General features: G+C 37.9%; 1 non-coding gene across 1 annotated transcript; it reads right to left on the reverse strand.

Moving 5' to 3' along the window:
• Window positions 1-9,415: 9,415 nt before the first annotated feature.
• Window positions 9,416-9,488, reverse strand: TRNAQ-CUG (transfer RNA glutamine (anticodon CUG)). Its single transcript has one exon. It is a non-coding gene; the product is annotated as a tRNA-Gln (tRNA).
• Window positions 9,489-10,000: the final 512 nt, after the last annotated feature.

A 10,000-nucleotide genomic window follows, 5' to 3' on the forward strand; every position in this document is an offset into this window, starting at 1 on the left:
CCCTAGTTATGTTTTCATGTACGTCAAAGAAGTCCCTTCCGTTTTAGATTATAACTTTGATACATGTATACCCACTGCTTTATCATACGTGATAGTTCGGTGTTTAAGTACGTACATACGTGTACTGTATTTAGGTGTTCCGACTTACGTCAAAATTCGGGTTATGAGCCACCGTAGGAACGGATCTCCGTCGTAAGTCGAGGACCCCTGTATTTACTTTTATCAATGGCTACTATTGCTGCCGAAGTTTGTAACATTTGCTTAATAAACTGGGTTAGAAAACGATTATTTCTCTTAAAGACCTACTTTAGGTGAGATATATGAACATAAACTCAATCGATAATATCACAAAAATGTAATCGATTTTGTAAGAAAATCAGAATTTTAAAAAATAAACCTGACCTGAACAAGAGTAACGGATATTTTCGGATTCAGCGATACATTGTTCTATATCCGTTAGAAAAACATAGACAAAGATTTTTCTTTGTTTGTTACCAAGTGTCATCGTTTTAATCATGAGTGTTCTAATAAACATATTTTATGATATGTATAGACTATCCCTACCTGTTCTAAATATCATCATCGCATTACTATCACATCAACACCATGGTTATAGATATCAATATCAGTATCATTAGTATTATATTTATCAGCAATGGTAGAATTATTATTAATAGTAGCACAAATATAAAAGAAATGGCCACTAAATGGTTGCAAAGAGAGAGAGTAGCGAATTGGGGAGAAATGACATACGTAATAGAAAAATTGGTCTTAATTTTACATATTCAGAATAAATCATCGGTGGTAGGTCCTACATGTTTTACTCTTGTACAATAGGTATCAGCATGTGGTTGGACAGTGTCCGGCGCCACATAATGGATGGTTGTCGAGGAAAATGTATGAGATGAACGAATGGTTGTATATAAGAATATGAAGTTCAGTGAGATGAATACTGCAATAGAGGGATTTATTGCATTTATTTATTTATTTATTGGGGTGAACGAATGGAGTTTTATAAATACATCTGACAAGAAGAGAGGTATTATTAGAAATCGAGGGATATATTAATAACCTATTACTGCTGACTCCTCTAACCACAAATTTCGACTAGTGAAAATAGACTTGCAAACGAGAGATAAATTTTATAAATGAAACATATGGTCGATTGGTATCTTGAAATGTGTTCATTAATGGTACTGACAATTTGGGTCTGTGAAAAGCATTGATAATAACGATAATGGTTTTAGTGGGCATGCCAACCGAAAAGAAAAAAAACAAGTTTTATCTTTTTCCCAAAGATTTCTGTTTATCTTCATTAATATTTGATTATCGGTAGGTAGATAGAGGGCAAATGTGAGGAAGAGAGAGAGAGAGAAAATCCTAATATTAAACACAAAACTGCATTTTTTTTAGATCGCAATCATTTTTTTATTCTTATTTTTACTATAAAAATAGTGGTAATATTATTTTCTGTACCAAAAGGATAGGAAAGGCATTGCCAAGATGAACAACGCGTAATGGTGATACTAGTAGTAATAACAATAATAATCATAATAAAAATGATGACCGATAACAACAACAGTAATAATTATCAAAATTAAATAAAGGATAAATAGTAATAACAACAATGCTACGACTATTACTTTACCCAGTCATCGTTTTAATCATGGCTGTTATAAGTAATATACATATTTTATAATATGTATAGACTATCCCTACCATGATAATATTAACCTTCATTATAGTTGTTCTAAATATCATCATCGCATTACTATCATCAGTATTAGTATTATATTTATCAGTAATGGTAACAGAATTATTATCAATAGTAGCACAAATATAAAAGAAATGGCCACTAAATGTTGCAAAGAGAGAGGAGCGAATTGGGGAGAAATGACATACGTAATAGAAAAATTGGTCTGAATTTTACATATTCAGAAGAAATCGGTGGTGACCATTTGATTTAAGATTGGACAAATTTCAAAATGCTAGGAATACAATAGTGTTTAACTATAAATTTTATCAGTATCATTAGTATTATATTTATCAGTAATGGTAACAGAATTATTAATATTATATTTCATTTTTATTTCAGTGAAAGTACACACACATTACATTACATTACATTACATGCTCGTTTCATGGGCACGCCACTCACCACCACTCACCACCGATCCTGAGCCCCCGGGAGACCCTAGCACGCCACTCACCACCACTCTCCACCAAATCCTGAGCCCCCGGGAGACCCTAGCACGCCACTCACCACCACTCTCCACCAAATCCTGAGTCCCCGGGAGACCCTAGCACGCCACTCACCACCACTCTCCACCAAATCCTGAGCCCCCGGGAGACCCTAGCACGCCACTCACCACCACTCTCCACCAAATCCTGAGCCCCCGGGAGACCCTAGCACGCCACTCACCACCACTCTCCACCAAATCCTGAGTCCCCGGGAGACCCTAGCACGCCACTCACCACCACTCACCACCGATCCTGAGCCCCCGGGAGACCCTAGCACGCCACTCACCACCACTCTCCACCAAATCCTGAGCCCCCGGGAGACCCTAGCACGCCACTCACCACCACTCTCCACCAAATCCTGAGCCCCCGGGAGACCCTAGCACGCCACTCACCACCACTCACCACCGATCCTGAGCCCCCGGGAGACCCTAGCACGCCACTCACCACCACTCTCCACCAAATCCTGAGCCCCCGGGAGACCCTAGCACGCCACTCACCACCACTCACCACCGATCCTGAGCCCCCGGGAGACCCTAGCACGCCACTCACCACCACTCTCCACCAAATCCTGAGTCCCCGGGAGACCCTAGCACGCCACTCACCACCACTCTCCACCAAATCCTGAGCCCCCGGGAGACCCTAGCACGCCACTCACCACCACTCTCCACCAAATCCTGAGCCCCCGGGAGACCCTAGCACGCCACTCACCACCACTCTCCACCAAATCCTGAGTCCCCGGGAGACCCTAGCACGCCACTCACCACCAATCCTGAGCCCCCGGGAGACCCTAGCACGCCACTCACCACCACTCACCACCAATCCTGAGTCCCCGGGAGACCCTAGCACGCCACTCACCACCACTCACCACCAATCCTGAGTCCCCGGGAGACCCTAGCACGCCACTCACCACCAATCCTGAGTCCCCGGGAGACCCTAGCACGCCACTCACCACCACTCACCACCAATCCTGAGTCCCCGGGAGACCCTAGCACGCCTCTCACCACCACTCACCACCGAACCTGAGCCGCCTAGAGACCCTAGCACGCCTCTCACCACCACTCACCACCAATCCTGAGTCCCCGGGAGACCCTAGCACGCCCCTCACCACCACTCACCACCAATCCTGAGCCTCCGGGAGACCCTAGCACGCAACTCACCACCACTCACCACCAATCCTGAGCCCCCGGGAGACCCTAGCACGCCACTCACCACCACTCACCACCAATCCTGAGCCGCCTAGAGACCCTAGCACGCCTCTCACCACCACTCACCACCAATCCTGAGCCCCCGGGAGACTCTAGCACGCCTCTCACCACCACTCACCACCAATAATGAGCCCCCGGGAGACCCTAGCACGCCACTCACCACCACTCTCCACCAAATCCTGAGCCCCCGGGAGACCCTAGCACGCCACTCACCACCACTCTCCACCAAATCCTGAGCCCCCGGGAGACCCTAGCACGCCACTCACCACCACTCTCCACCAAATCCTGAGCCCCCGGGAGACCCTAGCACGCCACTCACCACCACTCTCCACCAAATCCTGAGTCCCCGGGAGACCCTAGCACGCCACTCACCACCACTCTCCACCAAATCCTGAGTCCCCGGGAGACCCTAGCACGCCACTCACCACCACTCTCCACCAAATCCTGAGTCCCCGGGAGACCCTAGCACGCCACTCACCACCACTCTCCACCAAATCCTGAGTCCCCGGGAGACCCTAGCACGCCACTCACCACCACTCTCCACCAAATCCTGAGTCCCCGGGAGACCCTAGCACGCCACTCACCACCACTCTCCACCAAATCCTGAGTCCCCGGGAGACCCTAGCACGCCACTCACCACCACTCTCCACCAAATCCTGAGTCCCCGGGAGACCCTAGCACGCCACTCACCACCAATCCTGAAATGAAAGGAAATATATTAGATTATACATATTATACATTATTATTATACATCACACACACATTCATACACCCCCAAGTCGACTAGGCAATTAAAGTAAAGTTCCTTGCCCAAGGAAACACTGTCACCGGCCAGGATTCGAACATTCAAACCCGGGCGGCCGGCACGCCCGAAGTCCGATGCTAAAACCACTAGGCCATCATATCTCCATTAGAAATTCGAATCAGGGGGGTTTAAAAATCACATATTTCCTTACATTTGACATTCGCTATTATGAGCTTGTGGTTAGCCTAGGCATCGGTAGTCTAAAGGCCGTCACACTAGCACTTTTTCCGCGTTACTTTACTTACATCATTTTGGCTGGCGCAGTCACACTAGCGATGAGAACCACGAAAACAGTCCGACCAAAATCCTAAACACAGGAAGATGGCTTCAACCCCTGCACAGGCTCTGGTGATGGTGAACGTTATTCAGGCTATGTGGCAAAGATTTAGTGCGAAACAACGAATGTGTAATGCTAAATAAGGGCCTATTCTCGCTATTCTCATCGTCAGCTGACGGGGGAACTTGTACACAAATGTAAACAAACAGGCGAGCAGCTAGTTACAAATTTGTATCTGTTTTTATCTAATACAAGAGAGAATTTTGCCAATTTTGAAATATTATTTACAGTTTTCACTAACTTTTTTAATCGTTTTATATGATAAATACTTTTTTTTAGATTACTATAACGATTAACTATTACAGCCTATCATTTGAACCAAAAAAGACCACGGAAACCAAAGATAAGAAAGCACGTGTCACACCGATGAAAAAAATGTGAGGTCCAAAACTTCATACAGCGTCATCTATCTTTCAGATATGTAACTAAGAAAAGAGAACGTTTATAGAGGGGACTATAAATTTATATAGATTTTTTTTAAGGTTTAGTTTCAGTTGAGATTTTACTTTTTTTTAATAAGAGACGAAATATGACTATCTAATATATACTAACTAATATATATATATATATATATATATATATATATATATATAAATTTACATGGAATTATATATTCTGTTCATTAATAACTTTTTCTTATTAGAGATTTCTTTACATTAAAATAAGGTTTTGAACTTTTTCAGAAAAAGACAATAAAACATTAATAATTATTTCATGTGTATGCATATTTACATATCAATAGAATTATTCCATTGTTTAAATAATATCCAATTTTATTGCAGAAAATATCTTTGGTGGTAATACAATGAATATAAACATATTCAATAAATACAATTAATTAAATAAACAAATATATTAAATAAATTCCACAATCATTCGGCATTAATAAATTTTCATCTTTTTCATTCATATTTGGTGTCAATCAAGGATAAACAAAACACGTATGTAAAACAGTTCTTTATTTGATTTCGTCGTCATCAATGGAAGTATTTGGAAAGCAAGCCTACAGCTAGAAGAAGCATAAAACATACAAAAACAAACCAAAAAAAAACAAAAACAAAAAAAAAAAAAAAACAGTCCCTTTCCTACCATTTTCAGTAAGTGACGTTTCATGATATTAAACAAAAGACGATACTTCGTGTACACAACGCCATCTTTTGTTCGCTGGGGCTCACAGGCTTTTGCCTTCACCTTTAGTACAGGTGAAAAAAAATGAATTGAATTACACTGATTTTTTTTAGTTCTTAAATTGCACCAGTTATATTTATCATATTTTAAACCAGAAACATTGTTCATATTGAATTACACTGATTTTGTTTAGTTCTTAAATTGCACCAGTCATATTTATCATATTTTAAACTAGAAACATTGGTCATAGCATTTATGCAAAAGAATTATTAACATAATATAGAAAATTTACTACGAATCAAATTACTGCATATTTCAATATAATGAATTTACAGAAACAGTTTATATTGCGTTCAAAATGCATGTTTTGGTTTTTGAATTACTATTCTACTGATTGCTCATTCGTTCTTTGGGAAGAAGAAGAAGACAGACAGACAAAAGTCTGTGAGCCCCAGCGATTGGTGGATAATGTAATATCTGAACAAAAGATGGCGTTGTGTACACGAAGTATCGTCTTTTGTTTAATATCATGAAACGTCACTTACTGAAAATGGTATTCTTATCATTAATATAATCTATTTTTATTTCCATATATTTGTATAGTTGTTGTTGTGATCATTATAATTACTATGAAATATGATTGTGTTAACTTTATCTTTCTCCAGGATGACATCTTTAACCTGGGAATAAACATTAACTTACCAAAAATAGACTTGTGTGACATAAGTTTTTGATTTTGTCATACATTTTACTGTTTGGCAAACTGTTGTATTTATTTATTTATAAATATATATATATATATATATATATATATATATATATATATATATATATATATATATATATATATTCGATTCTGCCTTTGGATGTAACATTTATAAAATACAACAGCTTGCCAAACAGTAAAATGTATGACAAAATCAAAAACTTATGTCACACAAGTCTATTTTTGGTAAGTTAATGTTTATTCCCAGGTTAAAGATGTCATCCTGGAGAAAGATAAAGTTAACACAATCATATTTCATAGTAATTATAATGATCACAACAGCAACTATACAAATATATGGAAATAAACATAGATTATTTTAATGATAAGAATAGTACTAACAGCAATATTAATAACGTTTTTTTTATATAACTACTATTCTAATTGTACTTTTGTTAAGAACCATATTTATAGGTATTGATATAAGAAAATGAGTAACACCAAAGTCAAAAAAAAAAAAAAAAAAAAAAAAATTGGCAATTAGTTCCCGTCGGGAATCGAACCCGAGATCTCCTGGTTGGAGTTAGTCGTGTTAACCACTACACCACAAGAACAGATGAAGGAGATAGCTTGTATTTTCAATCTCTACCCCCCCCCCCCATCCCTGGATTGTTTCTCTATTTTTTTTCTGTGTCTGTTTGTTTGTCTGTCTGTCTTCTTCTTCTTCCCAAAGAACGAATGAGCAATCAGTAGAATAGTAATTCAAAAACCAAAACATGCATTCTGAACGCAATATAAACTGTTTCTGTAAATTCATTATACTGAAATATGCAGTAATTTGATTCGTAGTAAATTTTCTATATTATGTTAATAATTCTTTTGCATAAATGCTATGAACAATGTTTCTAGTTTAAAAGATGATAAATATAACTGGTGCAATTTAAGAACTAAAAAAATCAGTGTAATTCAATTCATTTTTTTTCACCTGTACTAAAGGTGAAAACAATAGTATATTTAAGCAAAGCATTTGTTGCATCACCAAATGGATCGTGAATTTGTACATGTATTTGCCTGCCTTTTGTATTTTTGACATGAGTGAAGTCTCACAACATGAAGCTGTAAACTTGTATTAAAGAAGCAATTGGTCAGGAGAGAGAGAGAGAGAGAGAGAGAGAGAGAGAGAGAGAGAGAGAGAGAGAGAGAGAGAGAGAGAGAGAGAGATTACACGCGCACTCGATCACAATATTGCAGGTAAAATGGAGAGACAGAGAGAAAATGAGTGAGGGAGAAAATAAGAGAAATGGAAAGTGACACAGGGAGGTAAGTGTTTTATCCCAACTTATAGACAAAACTGCTGGATGCACCCTAAGGCGAAATGATCACAATGCAATTAATTACCAATGGATTTCTGAAGGTTTACGGTTGATAAAGAGGTATATAATGTTTGCGGATTATAAATCATTGTGGAATTTGAGAGAGAAAAAAACAGAAACAATTGCAACTTTCATACCAGTGATTTTTTTTACTATGATATATATTGCCATGCGCCAAGTATGCCAATAAAAAGTCTTTAAGAAAGGAGGCGCATGGAAAGTGTCATTCATTAAGAGGGAGAGAGGGAGAGGCGAGAATTGACTCGATCTGATGTGCAGAGGTCACGTGACGCAAGAGGTTCGAGGCCCTTTCCACAATCTCCCTTGCACTGCAGACCAGACCGTTAATATGCGCAGGCAATGCTCTCCATAAGCCAAAGATCCAACGACGAGAGACTGGAACGAAATCATTGACCTGGCATAGCAACAAGGGAGACGGATGCACCTCTTTAATCGTAAATTTATCATGACTATGTGTTACATTAAACACTTATATAACTATAAAATCATATATATAAACATATATGTGTGTGTGCTTATATATATGTATATATATGTACACACACACACACATATATATATATGTGTGTGTTTGTAAACACATATAATGTGTCTGTGTTGTATGTCTACGAAAGTCTTACTATCAGTAAATGTTTAAAATATTCTTTTTGTTCTTTGTGTATTATAAGTTTTGTTCAAGAAGCTGTGGTGTGCTTCCTAATTAATTATCAACTCTGCTGTTTTACTTATTCCTGTTTGCAGGTACAGTCTGTTGGATTTAAAGGAAAACGGGAAGCCTTGTGTTGAGAACCTTCACTGATAGTTTCCATGTTTTAAGGTCCAATGTATTTTTAGTTTTGTCTTATATTTCTGTAAGCCTTTATTTCATTTCTAGTTTTTCTTTTTCATTTTAAATCTGCCATAATAACCTTGCAGTTCAGTACAAATACAAATATACATATGAATAGATAATAATGACAATAATAATAATAAAAAAACAAGTTGTGTGTGTAAGCCACGTTATCAGTATATGTTCAAAATGTTCTGTTATTTCTTTGTATGTATACATATTTTTTCAATAAGGTTTGCCGTGGCTCCTTTTTTATTTTCAAAGCTTGATGACTTACAGTAACGAACCTTTAAATTTTAAAGGGAAGGGATTGCGCTTACGTCCAACATCACACGCGGACTTTTAAACCGAATTTACATGACTTTTTCTCTTATTTTTCCATACACCTACATTAAAAACCTCCCCTTTCCTTATTCCAAATTTTCATGTTCAAAATGTAGATTTTTTCCTTTTCTCTTTTGTTTACAACTGAAAAATAAATAAATAAATAAATGAAATCTATAGATACATAACTCTGAGTATAATTTGGACCTCAGTTAATTTTCTAGATACTGATAATATAACTATTATGAACCCAAATAATTTTTCAGACGAAAGAAATCATAAACGTATTTCATTCTGCCTTCAACTGTCTCATTTATAAATCACAGTAGTTTACTGCTTTGTAAAGTACATTACAAAATCAAAGATGAACCTTTTACACAATTCACGCAAAAGATGCATAAGAAACATTAAAGAGAAAAATAATACTAATAAAATGCTAGGAAGTTTGTCCTTGTCGGGAATCGAACCCGAGATCTCCTGATTCAGAGTCAGTCGTGTTAACCACTACACTACAAGAACACAGTAAATTTTGTAGAGAAAATAATTTCTATCTAAAGTAATGGCCCCCTCTTTCTTTTCTTTCCTCTTTCTTTCTTTCTTTCTTTCTCTCTCTTTCTTTCATTCTTTCTCATATGGGATCTTGTGGTGTAATTTACTCCGATTTCATATTCATCATAATCCTCATGAACTTGAGTCAAGCCTTTGGATGCCTCAGTTAGAAAGCACAACAGCAGTTTCCAGCTTTGACAGAAAGGGAAATACTATAAAAAAGATGTCACACTAGTTACATCCTAGAGAGAGAGAGACAGAGACAGAGACAGAGACAGAGACAGAGACAGAGACAGAGAGAGAGAGAGAGAGAGAGAGAGAGAGAGAAGAGACTGAGAAGAGGAGAGGGGGAGAAGAGAAAGAGAGAGATTATTGTTTTCAATCATGTATGTATTATCTATATTAATTTTGATTTGATAACATATTATTAAGGTAAGAGTACAATTATATATTCTAAAAATCTTTGTTACATTTTCTTTTAT

The sequence above is a fragment of the Penaeus vannamei genome, chromosome 28 (assembly GCF_042767895.1).
Source record: "Penaeus vannamei isolate JL-2024 chromosome 28, ASM4276789v1, whole genome shotgun sequence".
In the NCBI taxonomy this organism is placed as follows: domain Eukaryota; kingdom Metazoa; phylum Arthropoda; class Malacostraca; order Decapoda; family Penaeidae; genus Penaeus; species Penaeus vannamei.